We start from the raw sequence: 26101 nt of genomic DNA, 5'->3' as shown, positions 1-26101 counted from the left end.
TGTTTTTGGAATCAGGAAATGATGTAGAATAAGATGAACTACATTTGGATCGTTTTATATAAATAAAAAAAATGATTACAATGTTCAGATTTTTAATGACCGAAGTCATTAATTAATTTTTTAGCCACCAAGCTGAAATGCAATACCGAAGTCCGGCCTTTGTCGAAGATTGCTTTACAAAAGTTTCAATCAATTTGATTGAAAAATGAGGGTGTGTTAGTGCCGCCTCAACTTTTACAAAAAGCCGGATATGACGTCATCAAAGGTATTTATCGAAAATAATTTTAAAAAAACGTCCGGGGATATCATTCCCAGGAACTCTCATGTCAAATTTCATAAAGATCGGTCCAGTAGTTTGGTCTGAATCGCTCTACACACACACACGCACAGACAGACACACATACACACACACACACACACACACACACACACACACACACACACACACATACACCACGACCCTCGTCTCGATTCCCCCTCTATGTTAAACCATTTAGTCAAAACTTGACTAAATGTAAAAATGGAAAGGAAAAAGAAGTCCGCGTAGACTGAACAACACGGTTATGGACAACTCTGCGTCCGATGGGTAAAAAAAAAAAAGTGAGAAGAACCGATGAATGGACGGGGAGGAGGCAGACGATTGCAAGTTACAGCTTTGCCAATATGAATAAGCGGCGCTGACAACGAAGCGAGTGATTTTGCTGGCTTTGCGGTTCGTGATCGCTCGTCTGCCTGTCGTCTGTTTGCCCGCAGAAGCAGTCGTGTTGTTGCGCGGGGTTTGCTTTTCACTGTAAACTCGAGGACAAGTTGAGTTCTTTGATCACCGAGGTTCGTTTTTCACTGCGAACTCGAGGAAAATTTGTGTTCTTCGAGCACCGAGGTGTATTTTTCACTGTAAACTCGAGAAAAACTTGTGTTCTTCGAATACCGAGGTTCGTTTTCCACTGCGAACTCGAGGAAAATTTGTGTTCATCGATTACCGAGGTTCTGGTGTTAATGGTGTATGTTTTTGATGTAAATGTGAAGAAGCCCGGCGGGGCATCCACCTGTGATCTTGTCTTGGACTCGCACAAAAGAACGGTAAGCAAGACCAAAGTGTATAGTGCCAGTACTACGGACTTGAAATGTGTGTTTATGTTCGTCATGCACTACATTTCTCGCTCTGTCTCTCTGTCTCGCTGTCCCCACCCCCCCCCCCCCCCCCCTCTCTCTCTCTCTCTCTCTCTGTCTCGCTGTCTCTCTGTCTCGCTGCCTTGCATGTTTCGCTTTCGATTTGTATGATGCTTACTTTGTCATTACATTTAGTCAAGTTTTGACTAAATGTTTTAACATAGAGGGGTAATCGAGACGAGGGTCGTGGTGTATGTGTGTGTGTGTGTGTGTGTGTGTGTGTGTGTGTGTGTGTGTGTGTGTGTGTGTGTCTGTCTGTCTGTCTGTCTGTGCGTGTGTGTATGTAGAGCGATTCAGACTAAACTACTGGACCGATCTTTATGAAATTTGACATGAGAGTTCCTGGGAATGATATCCCCGGACGTTTTTTTCATTTTTTCGATTAATACCTTTGATGACGTCATATCCGGCTTTTTTAAAAGTTGAGGCGGCACTGTCACACCCTCATTTTTTTAAATCAAATTGATTGAAATTTTGGCAAAGCAATATTCGACAAAGGCCGGGGTTTGGTATTGCATTTCAGCTTGGTGGCTTAAAAACTAATGAGTGAGTTTGGTCATTAAAAATCGGAAACTTGTAATTAAAATTATTTTTTATTAAACGATCCAAAAACAATTTCATCTTATTCTTCGTCATTTTCTGATTTCAAAAACATATAAATATGTTATATTTGGATTAAAAACAAGCTCTGAAAATTAAAAATATAAAAATTATGATCAAAATTAAATTTCCGAAATCGATTTAAAAACAATTTTGTCTTATTCCTTGTCGGTTCCTGATTCCAAAAAACATATAGATATGATATGTTTGGACAAATGTAGCTGTCAGAAACCAAAACCTTGCACTCAAAGCTGTTTTATTGATATGGTAATAATTATGCACGCAAGCACACACTTAGTAATAGAGACCTGGACTAGCTTATGCTTAGTGCACCATGTAATTTTGGTGTCTCTGAATGTAAACATGGCGGAAATAGATTAATTTAAAGTTATGTAGTTGGAAAACACAACGCTACGACACGCATAACTTGCATGGTACAGCTTTCGTTGCATTTTGTGTGTAGGAGTAATAATGTAGGTGTGGCGTCACGCACGTGATAATAAGATTGGGTTACTGGTTGAAAGTGGCAAACCCAGCTGCCAACGGAATTACTGTTTGGCCAACCGAGCCTTCGCGAAACTTTGAATCCAAAAGGTAGGCTGTCCGATTTTTGATGCGCAGAATATGACGCATTGAAGAGATGCGTTGTGCTTGTAGACACTTTTCATTTCCGGGTAAACCTTCCTGTCAACTGACACAGATCTATCCTGGTTGTTCGTGTAAACCATTTTGTGAACTGATACAATTCTGGCCAGGCTTTTGATCTAAATCATTGTGTAAACCTATGACGGCTTACCGCTAGCGCCAAAACTAAAAATTAGTAAATAACCCGTGAAAGTTACTAATTTTCACGAGAAAATTACAATTATGACGTGAAAAGTACTAATTTTCACGTGTTGATTACTAATTTTCACGTGTTAATAACTAATTTTCAAGTGTTAATGTCTAATTTTCAGTTTTGGCTCGCTTCCTGACGGCTTACTATAGCGACAAAACTAAACATTAGTAATTTTCACGCGTTAATTACTCATTTTCATGTGCCTCGTGACTGTGGGGGCTCAATGCGCATGCGCGACTGTTACACCGGCTAGAGCGAAACATCCTTTGATTCGAAACTGTTCTGGTCCCGGCATAGTTTTTTAATCCGATGCAAATTAACAATAAGAGCTGAGCGCATGTGTAGATAACCGTGACATACAACTGTCTGTCCGACAACTTGTTGAATAACGAATTCTATCGAAAAATATTTGTGAAAGTGTGTGAGTCTCGACCGAAGAGATCCGTCTGCTAGTGGTCGGACCTTTAGCACATGTCCGGCCGGCCACCATTTTTCCTCTCTCGGTTCGAACATTTTCGGATCGATTGTCCTTCACTTATACACTCCAAAGCAAATTTATGAGTGTGGTAGTGGAAACAAATATGATGTACGGCTGTCTGCCCGACAACTTGTCGAATAAGGAATTAGGGGCCTATATTGAAAGATATCTATGAGGACTTGGTGGCCGAGTGGTAACGCACTTGCGCTCGGAAGCGAGAGGTTGCGAGTTCGACCCTGGGTCAGGGCGTTAGCAATTTTCTCCCCCTTTTCCTAACCTAGGTGGTGGGTTCAAGTGCTAGTCTTTCGGATGAGACGAAAAACCGAGGTCCCTTCGTGTACACTACATTGGGGTGTGCACGTTAAAGATCCCACGATTGACAAAAGGGTCTTTCCTGGCAAAATTGTATAGGTATAGATAAAAATGTCCACCAAAATACCCGTGTGACTTGGAATAATAGGCCGTGAAAAGTAGGATATGCGCCGAAATGGCTGCGATCTGCTGGCCGATGTGAATGCGTGATGTATTGTGTAAAAAAATTCCATCTCACACAGCTGCATAAATAAATCCCTGCGCCTTGAATATGTGCGCAATATACATTGCATAAAAAAAATTTAAAAAATAAAAAATAATCCCACGGAATACGCGCGATATAAGCCTCATATTGATTGATTGATTGAAAGTGTGAGACCACAGCTGCTACGAACAGCTTCGATTCGAAAGTTATTCGGTTATTCATTTCTAAGATACCCAAAACAACGTTAAGGAAAGCGCTATTGCAGAAAACTGTGACATGCATCTTCCCGTTGGATAACTTGCTCGATAAGGCCTTCTTTTTAAAGATATTTCAGAAATAGTGTGAGAGTGATGTTTGCCGGACGTTGAAGCCTCTCAGTGCGGACTCTTAAAGTCCGACTACTGTGACCGAAAACGAGGCAAAAATGAAAATGAGTAATTAACACTGTTAATTACTCATTTTCACGTGAAAATGGTAACCCTAGGTTTTGGTGTTTGTAAGCCGTCATATAAACCGTCACAATTCTGCCTCGGCTTTTGATGTAAACCATTGTGTAAACCGTCACAATTCTGTCTCGGCTTTTGATGTAAACCATTGTGTAAACCGACACAATTCTGTCTCGGCTTTTGATGTAAACCAAAGTGTAAACCGTCACAATTCTGTCTCGGCTTTTGATGTAAACCAAAGTGTAAACCGTCACAATTCTGTCTCGGCTTTTGATGTAAACCATTGTGTAAACCGACACAATTCTGTCTCGGCTTTTGATGTAAACCATTGTGTAAACCGACACAATTCTGTCTCGGCTTTTGATGTAAACCATTGTGTAAACCGACACAATTCTGTCTCGGCTTTTGATGTAAACCATTGTGTAAACCGACACAATTCTGTCTCGGCTTTTGATGTAAACCATTGTGTAAATCGACACAGATCTGGCTAGGCTTTTTGTGTTAGCCATCTTGTAAACCGACATTCCCTGGTTCGCGCAATATAAACACTTATTCGTATCGTTATTTTTTTCTCTCACAATTACTGTTACTGGTACTACTACTACTACTACTGCTACTGCTTCTACTTCTACTACTACTATGACTACTACTAGTACTACTACTACCACTGCCACTACTACTACTACCACTACGACTATTACTACTTGAAAAATAAAAATAAACACCACCACTAACAACAGCAACAACTAAATATAGCGGTTTGACCGTGCGAGCGCTTGCAGTTCTACGAAACGTGCGTCGACACCACAGAGATATAGAATATTCTATATCTCTGTGGTCTACACACACACACACACACACACACACACGGGCTGAACGCTACACAAATAGCAGGAAGCATTTACATGGAATCGACCGCGGCCCAGTCAGTGGCTTCCGGCCAGAAACTAACTAGCGCCTTTTCTTTTGCCTTCACCGTTGATGACAGGTTTGTGCAGCTTTGCTGGTAAGTACAGCTTCAATTGTGATCCGCTAGCAGTTGTTCGTTTAAACCATAATGCGGTTTACAGTGGAAAACCCCTTTGACGACCTCCAAAAAGCAGGACAATTCTGATCGTTAAAGCTCACATTTTTCATGATCTGCTAACTTAGACCATTATTTTTGATATTCACTGAGACTCGGCATGTTTGTTTGTTTGCTTAACGCCCAGCCGACCACGAGGGGCCATATCAGGGCGGTGCTGCTTTGACAAATATAACGTGCGCCACACACAAGACAGAAGTCTAACCAGTCACATTATTCTGACACCGGACCAACCGGCAGTCCTAACACTAACCCCATAATGCCAGACGCCAGGCGGAGCAGCCACTAGATTGTATAACCCGGCCGGGGTTCGAACCCACGACCTCCCGGTCACGGGGCGGACGCCTTACCACTAGGCCAACGACTCGGCATGTAACCTATACTTAATTGACTGGCAGTGTGATCAGGACTTGATCTAACTGTGGCACAAAAACACCTTCTTCGTTGAAAATCTGAAGAAAGGAGGAATAAATTGGTTACACACCTCGTCTCAGTGAATATTACAAATAATATGGTCTCAGTTCACTGTGATGAAAAAGATCGCTGAAGCTTGCATTTTTCATGATCTGCTAACTTCGACCATTATTTTTGATATTCACTGAAACTCGGCATGTAACCTATACATAATTGACCACACACGTTTGATATAGGCCTACATTCTAACAATTCATTTTAAAATAAAATAAAAATGAGTCGGATTTTGTTTCCGTCGAAGTCATCGCTTTTCACTTTAATTTTGTTTGAAATGAAAGGACACTCTCAACAAGTGTACACGCAAAGAGTGACTAGCTAGGCTGGTTTACGCGGAAAGGAATTCAGGTATCTTTAAACTGGTGAATCTTAAAGGCACTCTCCTTCACGCGAAAAATGTTTGGCTCACCGTCTCCGTTCTGGCCAGGCTTTTACACGGGATAAGACCATCCCTCCACTTGGTCACATACCAACACTGAACAGCCTGGGTGTTACACGGGATAAGACCATCCCTCCACTTGGTCACATACCAACACTCAACAGCCTGGGTGTTACACGGGATAATACCATCCCTCCACTTGGTCACATACCAACACTGAACAGCCTGGGTGTTACACGGGATAAGACCATCCCTCCACTTGGTCACATACCAACACTCAACAGCCTGGGTGTTACACGGGATAAGACCATCCCTCCACTTGGTCACATACCAACACTGAACAGCCTGGGTGTTACACGGGATAAGACCATCCCTCCACTTGGTCACATACCAACACTCAACAGCCTGGGTGTTACACGGGATAAGACCATCCCTCCACTTGGTCACATACCAACACTGAACAGCCTGGGTGTTACACGGGATAAGACCATCCCTCCACTTGGTCACATACCAACACTGAACAGCCTGGGTGTTACACGGGATAAGACCATCCCTCCACTTGGTCACATACCAACACTGAACAGCCTGGGTGTTACACGGGATAAGACCATCCCTCCACTTGGTCACATACCAACACTGAACAGCCTGGGTGTTACACGGGATAAGACCATCCATCCACTTGGTCACATACCAACACTGAACAGCCTGGGTGTTACACGGGATAAGACCATCCATCCACTTGGTCACATACCAACACTCAACAGCCTGGGTGTTACACGGGATAAGACCATCCATCCACTTGGTCACATACCAACACTGAACAGCCTGGGTGTTACATGGGATAAGACCATCCCTCCACTTGGTCACATACCAACACTGAACAGCCTGGGTGTTACATGGGATAAGACCATCCCTCCACTTGGTCACATACCCACACTGAACAGTCTGGGTGTTACACGGGATAAGACCATCCCTCCACTTGGTCACATACCCACACTGAACAGTCTGGGTGTTACACGGGATAAGACCATCCCTCCACTTGGTCACATACCAACACTGAACAGCCTGGGTGTTACACGGGATAAGACCATCCCTCCACTTGGTCACATACCAACACTGAACAGCCTGGGTGTTACACGGGATAAGACCATCCCTCCACTTGGTCACATACCAACACTGAACAGCCTGGGTGTTACACGGGATAAGACCATCCCTCCACTTGGTCACATACCAACACTGAACAGCCTGGGTGTTACACGGGATAAGACCATCCCTCCACTTGGTCACATACCAACACTGAACAGCCTGGGTGTTACACGGGATAAGACCATCCCTCCACTTGGTCACATACCAACACTCAACAGCCTGGGTGTTACACGGGATAAGACCATCCCTCCACTTGGTCACATACCAACACTGAACAGCCTGGGTGTTACACGGGATAAGACCATCCCTCCACTTGGTCACATACCAACACTGAACAGCCTGGGTGTTACACGGGATAAGACCATCCCTCCACTTGGTCACATACCAACACTGAACAGCCTGGGTGTTACACGGGATAAGACCGTCCCTCCACTTGGTCACATACCAACACTGAACAGCCTGGGTGTTACACGGGATAAGACCATCCCTCCACTTGGTCACATACCAACACTGAACAGCCTGGGTGTTACACGGGATAAGACCATCCCTCCACTTGGTCACATACCAACACTGAACAGCCTGGGTGTTACACGGGATAAGACCATCCCTCCACTTGGTCACATACCAACACTGAACAGCCTGGGTGTTACACGGGATAAGACCATCCATCCACTTGGTCACATACCAACACTGAACAGCCTGGGTGTTACACGGGATAAGACCATCCATCCACTTGGTCACATACCAACACTCAACAGCCTGGGTGTTACACGGGATAAGACCATCCCTCCACTTGGTCACATACCATCACTGAACAGCCTGGGTGTTACATGGGATAAGACCATCCCTCCACTTGGTCACATACCATCACTGAACAGCCTGGGTGTTACATGGGATAAGACCATCCCTCCACTTGGTCACATACCCACACTGAACAGTCTGGGTGTTACACGGGATAAGACCATCCCTCCACTTGGTCACATACCCACACTGAACAGTCTGGGTGTTACACGGGATAAGACCATCCCTCCACTTGGTCACATACCAACACTGAACAGCCTGGGTGTTACACGGGATAAGACCATCCCTCCACTTGGTCACATACCAACACTGAACAGCCTGGGTGTTACACGGGATAAGACCATCCCTCCACTTGGTCACATACCAACACTCAACAGCCTGGGTGTTACACGGGATAAGACCATCCCTCCACTTGGTCACATACCAACACTGAACAGCCTGGGTGTTACACGGGATAAGACCATCCCTCCACTTGGTCACATACCAACACTGAACAGCCTGGGTGTTACACGGGATAAGACCATCCCTCCACTTGGTCACATACCAACACTCAACAGCCTGGGTGTTACACGGGATAAGACCATCCCTCCACTTGGTCACATACCAACACTGAACAGCCTGGGTGTTACACGGGATAAGACCATCCCTCCACTTGGTCACATACCAACACTGAACAGCCTGGGTGTTACACGGGATAAGACCATCCCTCCACTTGGTCACATACCAACACTGAACAGCCTGGGTGTTACACGGGATAAGACCATCCCTCCACTTGGTCACATACCAACACTGAACAGCCTGGGTGTTACACGGGATAAGACCATCCCTCCACTTGGTCACATACCAACACTGAACAGCCTGGGTGTTACACGGGATAAGACCATCCCTCCACTTGGTCACATACCAACACTGAACAGCCTGGGTGTTACACGGGATAAGACCATCCCTCCACTTGGTCACATACCAACACTGAACAGCCTGGGTGTTACATGGGATAAGACCATCCCTCCACTTGGTCACATACCAACACTGAACAGCCTGGGTGTTACACGGGATAAGACCATCCCTCCACTTGGTCACATACCAACACTGAACAGCCTGGGTGTTACACGGGATAAGACCATCCCTCCACTTGGTCACATACCAACACTGAACAGCCTGGGTGTTACACGGGATAAGACCATCCCTCCACTTGGTCACATACCAACACTCAACAGCCTGGGTGTTACACGGGATAAGACCATCCCTCCACTTGGTCACATACCAACACTGAACAGCCTGGGTGTTACACGGGATAAGACCATCCCTCCACTTGGTCACATACCAACACTGAACAGCCTGGGTGTTACACGGGATAAGACCATCCCTCCACTTGGTCACATACCAACACTGAACAGCCTGGGTGTTACACGGGATAAGACCATCCCTCCACTTGGTCACATACCAACACTGAACAGCCTGGGTGTTACACGGGATAAGACCATCCCTCCACTTGGTCACATACCAACACTGAACAGCCTGGGTGTTACACGGGATAAGACCATCCCTCCACTTGGTCACATACCAACACTGAACAGCCTGGGTGTTACACGGGATAAGACCATCCCTCCACTTGGTCACATACCAACACTGAACAGCCTGGGTGTTACACGGGATAAGACCATCCCTCCACTTGGTCACATACCAACACTGAACAGCCTGGGTGTTACACGGGATAAGACCATCCCTCCACTTGGTCACATACCAACACTGAACAGCCTGGGTGTTACACGGGATAAGACCATCCCTCCACTTGGTCACATACCAACACTGAACAGCCTGGGTGTTACACGGGATAAGACCATCCCTCCACTTGGTCACATACCAACACTGAACAGCCTGGGTGTTACACGGGATAAGACCATCCCTCCACTTGGTCACATACCAACACTGAACAGCCTGGGTGTTACACGGGATAAGACCATCCATCCACTTGGTCACATACCAACACTGAACAGCCTGGGTGTTACACGGGATAAGACCATCCATCCACTTGGTCACATACCAACACTGAACAGCCTGGGTGTTACACGGGATAAGACCATCCATCCACTTGGTCACATACCAACACTGAACAGCCTGGGTGTTACACGGGATAAGACCATCCATCCACTTGGTCACATACCAACACTGAACAGCCTGGGTGTTACATGGGATAAGACCATCCCTCCACTTGGTCACATACCAACACTGAACAGCCTGGGTGTTACACGGGATAATACCATCCCTCCACTTGGTCACATACCAACACTGAACAGCCTGGGTGTTACACGGGATAAGACCATCCCTCCACTTGGTCACATACCAACACTGAACAGCCTGGGTGTTACATGGGATAAGACCATCCCTCCACTTGGTCACATACCAACACTGAACAGCCTGGGTGTTACACGGGATAAGACCATCCCTCCACTTGGTCACATACCAACACTGAACAGCCTGGGTGTTACATGGGATAAGACCATCCCTCCACTTGGTCACATACCAACACTGAACAGCCTGGGTGTTACACGGGATAAGACCATCCATCCACTTGGTCACATACCAACACTGAACAGCCTGGGTGTTACACGGGATAAGACCATCCCTCCACTTGGTCACATACCAACACTGAACAGCCTGGGTGTTACATGGGATAAGACCATCCATCCACTTGGTCACATACCAACACTGAACAGCCTGGGTGTTACATGGGATAAGACCATCCCTCCACTTGGTCACATACCAACACTGAACAGCCTGGGTGTTACACGGGATAAGACCATCCATCCACTTGGTCACATACCAACACTGAACAGCCTGGGTGTTACACGGGATAAGACCATCCATCCACTTGGTCACATACCAACACTGAACAGCCTGGGTGTTACACGGGATAAGACCATCCATCCACTTGGTCACATACCAACACTGAACAGCCTGGGTGTTACACGGGATAAGACCATCCATCCACTTGGTCACATACCAACACTGAACAGCCTGGGTGTTACACGGGATAAGACCATCCATCCACTTGGTCACATACCAACACTGAACAGCCTGGGTGTTACATGGGATAAGACCATCCCTCCACTTGGTCACATACCAAAAATAAACAGCCTGGGTGTTACACGGGATAATACCATCCCTCCACTTGGTCACATACCAACACTGAACAGCCTGGGTGTTACAGGGGATAAGACCATCCCTACACTTGGTCACATACCAACACTGAACAGCCTGGGTGTTACATGGGATAAGACCATCCCTCCACTTGGTCACATACCAACACTGAACAGCCTGGGTGTTACACGGGATAAGACCATCCCTCCACTTGGTCACATACCAACACTGAACAGCCTGGGTGTTACATGGGATAAGACCATCCCTCCACTTGGTCACATACCAACACTGAACAGCCTGGGTGTTACACGGGATAAGACCATCCATCCACTTGGTCACATACCAACACTGAACAACCTGGGTGTTACACGGGATAAGACCATCCCTCCACTTGGTCACATACCAACACTGAACAGCCTGGGTGTTACATGGGATAAGACCATCCATCCACTTGGTCACATACCAACACTGAACAGCCTGGGTGTTACATGGGATAAGACCATCCCTCCACTTGGTCACATACCAACACTGAACAGCCTGGGTGTTACACGGGATAAGACCATCCATCCACTTGGTCACATACCAACACTGAACAGCCTGGGTGTTACATGAGATAAGACCATCCCTCCACTTGGTCACATACCAACACTGAACAGCCTGGGTGTTACACGGGATAAGACCATCCCTCCACTTGGTCACATACCAACACTGAACAGCCTGGGTGTTACATGGGATAAGACCATCCATCCACTTGGTCACATACCAACACTCAACAGCCTGGGTGTTACACGGGATAAGACCATCCCTCCACTTGGTCACATACCAACACTGAACAGCCTGGGTGTTACACGGGATAAGACCGTCCCTCCACTTGGTCACATACCAACACTGAACAGCCTGGGTGTTACACGGGATAAGACCATCCCTCCACTTGGTCACATACCAACACTGAACAGCCTGGGTGTTACACGGGATAAGACCATCCCTCCACTTGGTCACATACCAACACTGAACAGCCTGGGTGTTACACGGGATAAGACCATCCCTCCACTTGGTCACATACCAACACTGAACAGCCTGGGTGTTACACGGGATAAGACCATCCATCCACTTGGTCACATACCAACACTGAACAGCCTGGGTGTTACACGGGATAAGACCATCCATCCACTTGGTCACATACCAACACTCAACAGCCTGGGTGTTACACGGGATAAGACCATCCATCCACTTGGTCACATACCAACACTGAACAGCCTGGGTGTTACATGGGATAAGACCATCCCTCCACTTGGTCACATACCAACACTGAACAGCCTGGGTGTTACATGGGATAAGACCATCCCTCCACTTGGTCACATACCCACACTGAACAGTCTGGGTGTTACACGGGATAAGACCATCCCTCCACTTGGTCACATACCCACACTGAACAGTCTGGGTGTTACACGGGATAAGACCATCCCTCCACTTGGTCACATACCAACACTGAACAGCCTGGGTGTTACACGGGATAAGACCATCCCTCCACTTGGTCACATACCAACACTGAACAGCCTGGGTGTTACACGGGATAAGACCATCCCTCCACTTGGTCACATACCAACACTCAACAGCCTGGGTGTTACACGGGATAAGACCATCCCTCCACTTGGTCACATACCAACACTGAACAGCCTGGGTGTTACACGGGATAAGACCATCCCTCCACTTGGTCACATACCAACACTGAACAGCCTGGGTGTTACACGGGATAAGACCATCCCTCCACTTGGTCACATACCAACACTCAACAGCCTGGGTGTTACACGGGATAAGACCATCCCTCCACTTGGTCACATACCAACACTGAACAGCCTGGGTGTTACACGGGATAAGACCATCCCTCCACTTGGTCACATACCAACACTGAACAGCCTGGGTGTTACACGGGATAAGACCATCCCTCCACTTGGTCACATACCAACACTGAACAGCCTGGGTGTTACACGGGATAAGACCATCCCTCCACTTGGTCACATACCAACACTGAACAGCCTGGGTGTTACACGGGATAAGACCATCCCTCCACTTGGTCACATACCAACACTGAACAGCCTGGGTGTTACACGGGATAAGACCATCCCTCCACTTGGTCACATACCAACACTCAACAGCCTGGGTGTTACACGGGATAAGACCATCCCTCCACTTGGTCACATACCAACACTGAACAGCCTGGGTGTTACATGGGATAAGACCATCCCTCCACTTGGTCACATACCAACACTCAACAGCCTGGGTGTTACACGGGATAAGACCATCCCTCCACTTGGTCACATACCAACACTGAACAGCCTGGGTGTTACACGGGATAAGACCATCCCTCCACTTGGTCACATACCAACACTGAACAGCCTGGGTGTTACACGGGATAAGACCATCCCTCCACTTGGTCACATACCAACACTCAACAGCCTGGGTGTTACACGGGATAAGACCATCCCTCCACTTGGTCACATACCAACACTGAACAGCCTGGGTGTTACACGGGATAAGACCATCCCTCCACTTGGTCACATACCAACACTGAACAGCCTGGGTGTTACACGGGATAAGACCATCCCTCCACTTGGTCACATACCAACACTGAACAGCCTGGGTGTTACACGGGATAAGACCATCCCTCCACTTGGTCACATACCAACACTCAACAGCCTGGGTGTTACACGGGATAAGACCATCCCTCCACTTGGTCACATACCAACACTGAACAGCCTGGGTGTTACACGGGATAAGACCATCCCTCCACTTGGTCACATACCAACACTGAACAGCCTGGGTGTTACACGGGATAAGACCATCCCTCCACTTGGTCACATACCAACACTCAACAGCCTGGGTGTTACACGGGATAAGACCATCCCTCCACTTGGTCACATACCAACACTGAACAGCCTGGGTGTTACACGGGATAAGACCATCCCTCCACTTGGTCACATACCAACACTGAACAGCCTGGGTGTTACACGGGATAAGACCATCCCTCCACTTGGTCACATACCAACACTGAACAGCCTGGGTGTTACACGGGATAAGACCATCCCTCCACTTGGTCACATACCAACACTGAACAGCCTGGGTGTTACACGGGATAAGACCATCCATCCACTTGGTCACATACCAACACTGAACAGCCTGGGTGTTACACGGGATAAGACCATCCATCCACTTGGTCACATACCAACACTGAACAGCCTGGGTGTTACACGGGATAAGACCATCCATCCACTTGGTCACATACCAACACTGAACAGCCTGGGTGTTACACGGGATAAGACCATCCATCCACTTGGTCACATACCAACACTGAACAGCCTGGGTGTTACACGGGATAAGACCATCCATCCACTTGGTCACATACCAACACTGAACAGCCTGGGTGTTACATGGGATAAGACCATCCCTCCACTTGGTCACATACCAACACTGAACAGCCTGGGTGTTACACGGGATAATACCATCCCTCCACTTGGTCACATACCAACACTGAACAGCCTGGGTGTTACACGGGATAAGACCATCCCTCCACTTGGTCACATACCAACACTGAACAGCCTGGGTGTTACATGGGATAAGACCATCCCTCCACTTGGTCACATACCAACACTGAACAGCCTGGGTGTTACACGGGATAAGACCATCCCTCCACTTGGTCACATACCAACACTGAACAGCCTGGGTGTTACATGGGATAAGACCATCCCTCCACTTGGTCACATACCAACACTGAACAGCCTGGGTGTTACACGGGATAAGACCATCCATCCACTTGGTCACATACCAACACTGAACAGCCTGGGTGTTACACGGGATAAGACCATCCCTCCACTTGGTCACATACCAACACTGAACAGCCTGGGTGTTACATGGGATAAGACCATCCATCCACTTGGTCACATACCAACACTGAACAGCCTGGGTGTTACATGGGATAAGACCATCCCTCCACTTGGTCACATACCAACACTGAACAGCCTGGGTGTTACACGGGATAAGACCATCCATCCACTTGGTCACATACCAACACTGAACAGCCTGGGTGTTACACGGGATAAGACCATCCATCCACTTGGTCACATACCAACACTGAACAGCCTGGGTGTTACACGGGATAAGACCATCCATCCACTTGGTCACATACCAACACTGAACAGCCTGGGTGTTACACGGGATAAGACCATCCATCCACTTGGTCACATACCAACACTGAACAGCCTGGGTGTTACACGGGATAAGACCATCCATCCACTTGGTCACATACCAACACTGAACAGCCTGGGTGTTACATGGGATAAGACCATCCCTCCACTTGGTCACATACCAACACTGAACAGCCTGGGTGTTACACGGGATAATACCATCCCTCCACTTGGTCACATACCAACACTGAACAGCCTGGGTGTTACACGGGATAAGACCATCCCTCCACTTGGTCACATACCAACACTGAACAGCCTGGGTGTTACATGGGATAAGACCATCCCTCCACTTGGTCACATACCAACACTGAACAGCCTGGGTGTTACACGGGATAAGACCATCCCTCCACTTGGTCACATACCAACACTGAACAGCCTGGGTGTTACATGGGATAAGACCATCCCTCCACTTGGTCACATACCAACACTGAACAGCCTGGGTGTTACACGGGATAAGACCATCCATCCACTTGGTCACATACCAACACTGAACAACCTGGGTGTTACACGGGATAAGACCATCCCTCCACTTGGTCACATACCAACACTGAACAGCCTGGGTGTTACATGGGATAAGACCATCCATCCACTTGGTCACATACCAACACTGAACAGCCTGGGTGTTACATGGGATAAGACCATCCCTCCACTTGGTCACATACCAACACTGAACAGCCTGGGTGTTACACGGGATAAGACCATCCATCCACTTGGTCACATACCAACACTGAACAGCCTGGGTGTTACATGAGATAAGACCATCCCTCCACTTGGTCACATACCAACACTGAACAGCCTGGGTGTTACACGGGATAAGACCATCCCTCCACTTGGTCACATACCAACACTGAACAGCCTGGGTGTTACATGGGATAAGACCATCCATCCACTTGGTCACATACCAACACTGAACAGCCTGGGTGTTACATGGGATAAGACCATCCCTCCACTTGGTCACATACCAACACTGAACAGCCTGGGTGTTACACGGGATAAGACCATCCATCCACTTGGTCACATACCAACACTGAACAGCCTGGGTGTTACATGAGATAAGACCATCCCTCCACTTGGTCACATACCAACACTGAACAGCCTGGGTGTTACACGGGATAAGACCATCCCTCCACTTGGTCACATACCAACACTGAACAGCCTGGGTGTTACACGGGATAAGACCATCCCTCCACTTGGTCACATACCAACACTGAACAGCCTGGGTGTTACACGGGATAAGACCATCCCTCCACTTGGTCACATACCAACACTGAACAGCCTGGGTGTTACATGGGATAAGACCATCCCTCCACTTGGTCACATACCAACACTGAACAGCCTGGGTGTTACACGGGATAAGACCATCCCTCCACTTGGTCACATACCAACACTGAACAGCCTGGGTGTTACATGGGATAAGACCATCCCTCCACTTGGTCACATACCAACACTGAACAGCCTGGGTGTTACACGGGATAAGACCATCCATCCACTTGGTCACATACCAACACTGAACAGCCTGGGTGTTACACGGGATAAGACCATCCCTCCACTTGGTCACATACCAACACTGAACAGCCTGGGTGTTACATGGGATAAGACCATCCATCCACTTGGTCACATACCAACACTGAACAGCCTGGGTGTTACATGGGATAAGACCATCCCTCCACTTGGTCACATACCAACACTGAACAGCCTGGGTGTTACACGGGATAAGACCATCCATCCACTTGGTCACATACCAACACTGAACAGCCTGGGTGTTACATGAGATAAGACCATCCCTCCACTTGGTCACATACCAACACTGAACAGCCTGGGTGTTACACGGGATAAGACCATCCCTCCACTTGGTCACATACCAACACTGAACAGCCTGGGTGTTACATGGGATAAGACCATCCATCCACTTGGTCACATACCAACACTGAACAGCCTGGGTGTTACATGGGATAAGACCATCCCTCCACTTGGTCACATACCAACACTGAACAGCCTGGGTGTTACACGGGATAAGACCATCCATCCACTTGGTCACATACCAACACTGAACAGCCTGGGTGTTACATGAGATAAGACCATCCCTCCACTTGGTCACATACCAACACTGAACAGCCTGGGTGTTACACGGGATAAGACCATCCCTCCACTTGGTCACATACCAACACTGAACAGCCTGGGTGTTACACGGGATAAGACCATCCCTCCACTTGGTCACATACCAACACTGAACAGCCTGGGTGTTACACGGGATAAGACCATCCCTCCACTTGGTCACATACCAACACTGAACAGCCTGGGTGTTACATGAGATAAGACCATCCCTCCACTTGGTCACATACCAACACTGAACAGCCTGGGTGTTACATGAGATAAGACCATCCCTCCACTTGGTCACATACCAACACTGAACAGCCTGGGTGTTACATGAGATAAGACCATCCCTCCACTTGGTCACATACCAACACTGAACAGCCTGGGTGTTACACGGGATAAGACCATCCCTCCACTTGGTCACATACCAACACTGAACAGCCTGGGTGTTACATGGGATAATACCATCCCTCCACTTGGTCACATACCAACACTGAACAGCCTGGGTGTTACACGGGATAAGACCATCCCTCCACTTGGTCACATACCAACAATGAACAGCCTGGGTGTTACATGGGATAAGACCATCCCTCCACTTGGTCACATACCAACACTGAACAGCCTGGGTGTTACACGGGATAAGACCATCCCTCCACTTGGTCACATACCAACACTGAACAGCCTGGGTGTTACACGGGATAATACCATCCCTCCACTTGGTCACATACCAACACTCAACAGCCTGGGTGTTACACGGGATAAGACCATCCCTCCACTTGGTCACATACCAACACTGAACAGCCTGGGTGTTACACGGGATAAGACCATCCATCCACTTGGTCACATACCAACACTGAACAGCCTGGGTGTTACACGGGATAAGACCATCCATCCACTTGGTCACATACCAACACTGAACAGCCTGGGTGTTACACGGGATAAGACCATCCATCCACTTGGACTCGTACCAAAGCTCAACAGAATGTGGATGCCCAGTAGGATTGTTTTTCAATGAATTCATTTCGTAAAAAACACTTTGACAAACTGAATTCATAACAACAAAAATCCAACTCACATGATCAGCAAGCAGTCAGGGCATTCAGGGGCGGATCAGTTGCTTTGTAAGGGGGGGGGCACTTTGAATCGAAAGTGAATGTGATGGGCGCGAAGCGCCCGAATTTGCTAGGGGGGTCCGGGGGCATGCATGAAAATTCTCCGTATTTTCCGTATTTTTGAAAAAAATAAACCGTATTTTTTTTTCTTTTCCGTATTTTTCCTTTTTTTTTTGGTTCCTTTTTTTTTCTTTTTTTTCCCTAGTCATAGTTATAGTAAAATAGTTTTGGGGCCATGTTTGAATCCAATTTTAAGGCTCAGATAGCCCCAGATTGCACCAAATTGCACCCTTGAAAAAAAAATTCCGGGGGGGCATGCCCCCGGACCCCCCTAGAAGTCTTGGCGCTTTGCGCCTGCGAAACTTGGCGCTACGCGCCTGCGAAACTTGGCGCTACGCGCCTTCGAATTTTGTTTTCAGTATTTTTTTTCTTCAGTTTTCATGCCTGTAGAATCAGCATAGAATTTTTTTTTTGGGGGGGGGGGGGCACGTGCCCCCTGTGCCCCCCCCCTCGTCCGCCCCTGGCATTGATTGTTGGTATGTGACCAAGTGGAGGGATGGTCTTTTCCCCTGTAAAGGCCTGGCCCGATGTCAGTACGATTTTAAGCCAAACAGTTTACACAGAAATGAGCCTTTGAACGCTCCAATCCCAGTGGGCAGTTTGGAGGCACGTTACTTGTGGAGGGATCTGTCATGCGTTCCTGATGTATCCTTAGTACGCTGAATCAGAAACCACTATAATCCCAGCTGAGAGAGGATGAACGGTGTATGTGGAAGTCGGTGTGTGTGTGGGTGTGTGGGTGTGTGTGTTTGTGTGTGTGTGTGTGTGTGTGTGTGCCTGCCGGTGTGTATGTGTGTGTGTGTGTGTGTGTGTGTATGTGTGAGAAAGAGAAAGAGGTAGGGAGGAAGAGAAGGAGGCAGGGACTGACTGATTGCTCTGAAGTTTGTAAGGAAACAAAAAGAGAGAGAGAGAGAGAGAGACGTAAGACATTTTATTGATTAAACACACAAGGTTCATTTCAACGGGGTGTGGGGAGGGGGGGGGGGGTCAGTAATACATGCCGTGTGTTTGTATTTATGGACAATCACCCGGTTTTATCTCTTTCTCTCTAACATAATGTACTCACACGAACGCACGCACGCTCTTTCACTCTCTCTCCCTCTCTTTCTCTTAAACCTAAAGACATATCCAGCGCATGAATTAACAATATGGGTAGGTGCAACGACAAACAAATTTACAGTGGTAACATACATTATCGGCTTTCAATCATGCTCTATCGTTCCACGGCACAGACTCTCTCTCTCTCTCTCTCTCTCTCTCTCTCTCTCTCTCTCTCTCTCTCTCTCTCTCTCTCTCTCTCTCTCTTCTCTCTTCTCTCTTATTTAACAAAGCTACCGACAGATATGGGTCGGTCAACTTGATCCCACCGATTCCACGAATTGACCTTTATAAGACCAGTCTTGCTTTTTCGGGCACATCAGTTTGGAATTCACTTCCATCATCCCTTAAGCACTTAAAGTCATTAAAAAGTTTTAAAAAATGTGTCAAAAACACTTTTATGTCTGAGTAGTTTAACGCGTTTTGATTTACCACACTTAGTATTACGTCAAAGATATGCTGTGCATTGTATATTCTGAACATATTTTTGTTGTACTACTGCTACATGTTCGATTGCTACCAGCTTGTACTTATAATTACTTGCATAGTATGCATTTGATTTTATGAATAACCACTTATGTATGCTCTTCATGCCTCATCTTCATCATCATCATCATCATCATCATCATCATCATCATCATCATCATCATCATCATCATCATCATCGTCATCTTTATCATCACGTGCTGAAGTTTTCTGACTTTTTAACTTTTTAATTTTTAATTTTTCCATTTTATCATTGTGTGTCTGTGCGTCCCAAGGACAGATTGTAAGAAAAGGCGTAGCCTTAAATCTTAATCCTTGTTAAATAAAGTTCAATTCAATTCTCTCTCTCTCTCTCCCTCTCTCTCTCTCTCTCTCTCTCTCTCTCTCTCTCTCTCTCTCTCTCTCTCTCTCTCTCTCTCTCTCTCTCTCTCTCTCTCTCTCTCTCTCTCAGACCATTCACCTATTGAAAAGGTGCATCTGTTTGCCCTTAAGAGGTTTCTGAACCACGGGGGATAACCTGTCAAAGGCCGAACAGAAGCCGAAGGCCGCTCATGACACGTGTGAAGGCAAGTTTTGTATGTTTTCTAGGTATTGTTTGATTTATGTCGGGATTTAAGGTAAGCTACTGATTCAGCGATGACTAAATTTGTTTCCCGATGCATAAAAAGTCAGGGAGCGATTGATATTTGCCCGTAAATAGCCTTCAAAGCTGAAAATGTCCGCGATCGAGCACCGGAAATGGCTGTTCGATGGGTTTTGCAAGTAGAAATGTGCTTTATTTCACCAAATCAGCTCGTATTTGGTGTGGATACGGGATTCTAGAGGACGAAGGAGTCATAAGAGGTGCAAAGAAGTGCTATTTGGGAGTAGAATAAATCTTCCGAGACAGTAGACAAGAGAAGGTCATATTTGAGAGATGCGCGTAGGCCGATTGTCTTTCCGACAAGCGAATGATACAGCAGATTAATCATTCGTTTTGACCAGAAACCTAGTCTCTAGTTTTTATGAATGAGTTTTTTAATTAAAACAATCACGAGAACTCTCTCGCTTAGCCTAATGGCTGTTCGATGGGTTTCGCAAGTAGAAATGTGCTTTATTTCACCAAATCAGCTCGTATTTGACATCGGTTTGGTATATATATATATATTTTCTAATCCTACCGCGAACTGGATAGCAGACGCGGCACGACTGTTGCACCACACTTTGAAGTAATCCCACACTTTGAAGTAAATTACTTCAAAGTGTGGGGATGTGCCCCACACTTTGAAGTAAACCCATTTTTTTTACTTCAAAGTGTGGGGGGATCTTCCCACACTTTGAAGTAAACTCAGTTTTTACTTCAAATTGTGGGGGGATCTTCCCACACTTTGAAGTAACTTACTTCAAAGCGTGGGACTTTTGCATCGCCTGTTTGAGCTTGATGATTTTGTCAAAAAAAATGGCAAAGTCTTTTGGATGAGTGAACAGATGAGCCAAGAAACATAGTGATGTTTGTTATCAGGCTTTAAGCAATGTCCCATTGTTGAGTGTGACGAAAACTCGTGGTGACGATTTTAAAACATGTTGGGTCACGCATGGTCCAATCTTACATGGTCCAACCTTACATGGTCCAACCTTACATGGTCCAACCTTACATGGTGCAACCTTACATGGTCCAACCTTACATGGTCCAATCTTACATGGTCCATATATATATTATTGGACCATGAAAGATTGGACCATGTAAGATTGGACCATGTAAGATTGGACCATGTAAGATTGGATCATGTAAGGTTGGACCATGTAAGGTTGGACCATGTAAGGTTGGACCATGTAATATTGGACCATGTAAGATTGGACCATGTAAGATTGGACCATGTAAGGTTGGACCATGTAAGACTGGACCATGTAAGGTTGGACCATGTAAGATTGGACCATGTAAGATTAGACCATGTAAGGTTGGACCATGTAAGGTTGGACCATGTAAGATAGGACCATGTAAGGTTGGACCATGTAATATTGGACCATGTAAGGTTGGACCATGTAAGGTTGGACCATGTTATATTGGACCATGTAAGATTGGACCATGTAAGGTTGGACCATGTAAGGTTGGACCATGCAAGGTTGGACCAAGTAAGTAAGAAGTAAGTTACTTCAAAGTGTGGGAAGATCCCCCCACACTTTGAAGTAAAAACTGAGTTTACTTCAAAGTGTGGGAAGATCCCCCCACACTTTGAAGTAAAAAATGGGTTTACTTCAAAGTGTGGGGCACATCCCCACACTTTGAAGTAATTTACTTCAAAGTGTGGGATTACTTCAAAGTGTGGTGCAACAGTCGTGCCGCGTCTGCTATCCAGTTCGCGGTAGGATTAGAAAATATATATATATATATACCAAACCGATGTCAAATACGAGCTGATTTGGTGAAATAAAGCACATTTCTACTTGCGAAACCCATCGAACAGCCATTAGGCTAAGCGAGAGAGTTCTCGTGATTGTTTTAATTAAAAAAAACTCATTCATAAAAACTAGAGACTAGGTTTCTGGTCAAAACGAATGATTAATCTGCTGTATCATTCGCTTGTCGGAAAGACAATCGGCCAACGCGCATCTCTCAAATATGACCTTCTCTTGTCTACTGTCTCGGAAGATTTATTCTACTCCCAAATAGCACTTCTTTGCACATCTTATGACTCCTTCGTCCTCTAGAATCCCGTACCCACACCAAATACGAGCTGATTTGGTGAAATAAAGCACATTTCTACTTGCAAAACCCATCGAACAGCCATTTCTGGTGCTCGATCGCGGACATTTTCAGCTTTGAAGGCTATTTACGGGCAAATATCAATCGCTCCCTGACTTTTTATGCATCGAGAAACAAATTTAGTCATCGCTGAATCAGTAGCTTACCTTAAATCCCGACATAAATCAAACAATACCTAGAAAACAGACAAAACTTGCCTTCACACGTGTCATGAGCGGCCTTCGGCTTCTGTTCGGCCTTTGACCGGTTAACCCCCGTGGTTCAGAAACCTCTTAAGGGCAAACAGATGCACCTTTTCAATAGGTGAATGGTCTGAGAGAGAGAGAGAGAGAGAGAGAGAGAGAGAGAGAGAGAGAGAGAGAGAGAGAGAGAGAGAGAGAGAATATCCGTGTAAAATGTGATTAGATTAGTCCCCTCTCTGGGCGAGGGCTGGTTGAAAAAAAGCTCGTTGTATTGCTTATGCCACAACCCTCGAAAAATAAAATTTGATTTGATTTGATCTCTCTCTCTCTCTCTCTCTCTCTCTCTCTCTCTCTCTCTCTCTCTCTCTCTCTCTCTCTCTCTCTCTCTCTCTCTCTCTCTCTCTCGCTCTCTCTCTTTCTCTCTCTCTCTCTCTGTCCCCCCCCCTCTCACTCTCTCGTCCCCCCTCTCACTCTCTCTCTTTCTCTTTCTCTCTCTCTCACACTCTCTCTCTCACTCTCTCTCTCTCTGCCCCCCCCCCCCCTCTCACTCTCTCGTCCCCCCCTTCTCTCTCTTTCTCTTTCTCTCTCTCTCTCACTCTCTCTCTCTCACACTCTCTCTCACACTTTCTCTCTCTCTCTCTTACTCTCTCTCTCTCTTCCCCCCCTCTCTCTCTCTCTTTCTCTCTCTCTTTCTCTCTCTCTCTCTCTCTCTCTCTCTCTCTCTCTCTCTCTCTCTCTCTCTCTCTCTCTCTCTCTCTCTCTCTCTCTCTCTCTCACACACACACACTCAAGAGCAAGAATGTATGTATAGCCTACAACGTGTATATAGTCATGTGAATAGTTTTTCTGACTTTTTTTTTAATTTTCATCTTTAAAATTCTTTTTTTTTTACTGTCATGCTTATCTTTTGTAATTGTTTTACGTTTGTATATATATATATGTGTATTTAAGATTAGAATAGTCCCTCTCTGGGCGAGGGCTGGTTGAAAAGAAGCTCGTTTATATTGCTTATGCCACAACCCTCGTAAAATAAAATTTGATTTGATTTGATTTGATTTGACACTCTCTCTCACTCTCACTCTCTCTCTCTCTCTCTCTCTCTCTCTCTCTCTCTCTCTCTCTCTCTCTCTCTCTCTCACACTCTCTCTCACACTTTCTCTCTCCTTTCAAAGAAAAAGATAATCAAAGCAGTGAACGCCATACTCAATGTATATATAATGAACGGTTAGCGACCACTTACCTTGTTCAAACACTTCTTCGCTTATTGCAATAAGTCAAGACAAATAAGCTCCGAGGACACCGTTGGCATTTCATATGATATTCAATGCACGTTATTATGTGGGGAGATATTTCGGAAATTTTTCTGCAAGCGGCCCCTCCAGTAATTGATTGGTAAAATAATCGATTTCTTGCTTGCTTGATTGATTGATTGATTAATCCTTTCAGTTCTTCGTCCACGTTATCCCAGCGAAGCTGGAGCAAGTATCCCACGAACGCTATTCACGACTTTCCGACCTTGACATTGAAGCTAGGGTCATGTGGGCGTTGGCATCATTGTCCAATCAGAAATAGTCAATGATCATCTCCTTAGTTCCGGTCCGGAACGCAAAACAGTTTGCGCGGAAAAAGAGAACGTGGTTTGACAACTAAAGGGCATTTTGTTGACTCGCATTACAGCATCGGTGGGAGAATGACACATCTGACAAATAACCAGTGGTTACCAACATGAGAAACTGGGGATAGGAATCGTAATCCGTATGTAAGTTTGAAGCGGCCCTGACGCTGTTTGTACGTCAATCCGGAGAGAAGCTATCGTACTAGGCCCTAGGTGACATTTCGTCAAGTTCCACTCCCAGTGTGCCGACTCTATGGCCCTCCCCCCGCCAAACTGCTACAGCGTGGGGAGCCTGTCCAGAATTATGCTTAGACCCCAAAAAAATGGTTACAGAAAGTTTTTTTGTTGCAACGCATTTAGATAGCCCGTCTCAACATTCCCAACGAGTTATACCGTTGGCAGCCTCTGCATAACTTTTTTATGACGGTTTGATTACGTCACATATAAAAACCCTTGTTTCTGCCAATAACGCCGCAAAATTCCACTCTACGCCGCTTCATTAGCCTACCATCATCTATAAGGAACACTTTATTAAGCCGGTGGACGGACAAGGGTCAAGTGTATGTGCAGACTAAGAAACGGTATCCATGTCCCACCCCCGTGTCACCACAGTAAGACGTAAAAGACCTTGGTCATTCTGCTATTAGTGCAGTTAGCTGATTACACCTTAACACGCGCACACCTGGTTAGCACCACTCTTGTTGCTGCAAGCTTTCATTTGGAGGAAGCTACCCGAATTTCCCAGCCCTGGGATAATAAAATAATGAAAATGAAATGAACAATAACGCATTGCAATGCGTTGTTCACGTACGGACGATAAAAGAAATACGCATTCTTTAATATGACTATACCTATTCCTATCCCTTTGTCTTCTTCAGCAGAATACTTCCTAGGACGGCTTTCATTCAAAGTCATCTACAGGTGAAGAAAAGAGTGCATAACACAATAGGCCTACCGTTTGAGGAAAACATGATGGTTACGATGTTTCACTCTCGATTTCAAAAGACGGTAGAGGCGAGTTGCAGCAGCCAACACCGCGACATTCCCCACATCCAGATGTGCACTCTAGTCCGTGTTTCCTGCAACTGCACCGCTTTTGTGTCACAACCACTTTTGCATGTGCAGCGAATCACCTTTAACACATCGGCTGGTGCTGCCGGCAGATCTGTTGTCACTGGAACAAGGATGCCATGCTCAAGTTTCCAGCCGTAGTCCGTGGGATCCATGGCCACTTTGAGTCCCATCCATTCTTGTACTTGCAAGTACACTCGCATGCTGTGGAATCGGGCAGCTGCTGAGGTGGGTGGCAGAGTGTGAATTTGCACAAACGTTGTTCCAACAGCTACCTTTGAACAGAAGAGTCGGTAGCGAAGTTCATCGAGACCCTCTCTGGAACTAC

At 46.3% G+C, this 26101-nt stretch overlaps 1 protein-coding gene across 2 annotated transcripts in view; it reads left to right on the top strand.

Moving 5' to 3' along the window:
- Nucleotides 1-662: 662 nt before the first annotated feature.
- The window catches only part of LOC138975101 (carbohydrate sulfotransferase 11-like), a 55150-nt gene continuing 29711 nt past the window's right edge, over nt 663-26101 (top strand). The window contains exon 1 of one of the 2 annotated variants that reach the window (XM_070347750.1): nt 663-1080. The gene's annotated coding sequence lies outside the window, so the exon portion shown is untranslated. Of the gene's footprint in view, nt 1081-4917; nt 5056-26101 lie in introns of those variants that run through there. The other variant, XM_070347751.1, reaches the window with a different exon arrangement.

This window comes from Littorina saxatilis, linkage group LG9, assembly GCF_037325665.1.
Source record: "Littorina saxatilis isolate snail1 linkage group LG9, US_GU_Lsax_2.0, whole genome shotgun sequence".
Classification (NCBI taxonomy): Eukaryota; Metazoa; Mollusca; class Gastropoda; order Littorinimorpha; family Littorinidae; genus Littorina; species Littorina saxatilis.
Note: the sequence above shows the minus strand (reverse complement) of the source record. Positions and strands in the feature narration are given on the sequence as shown.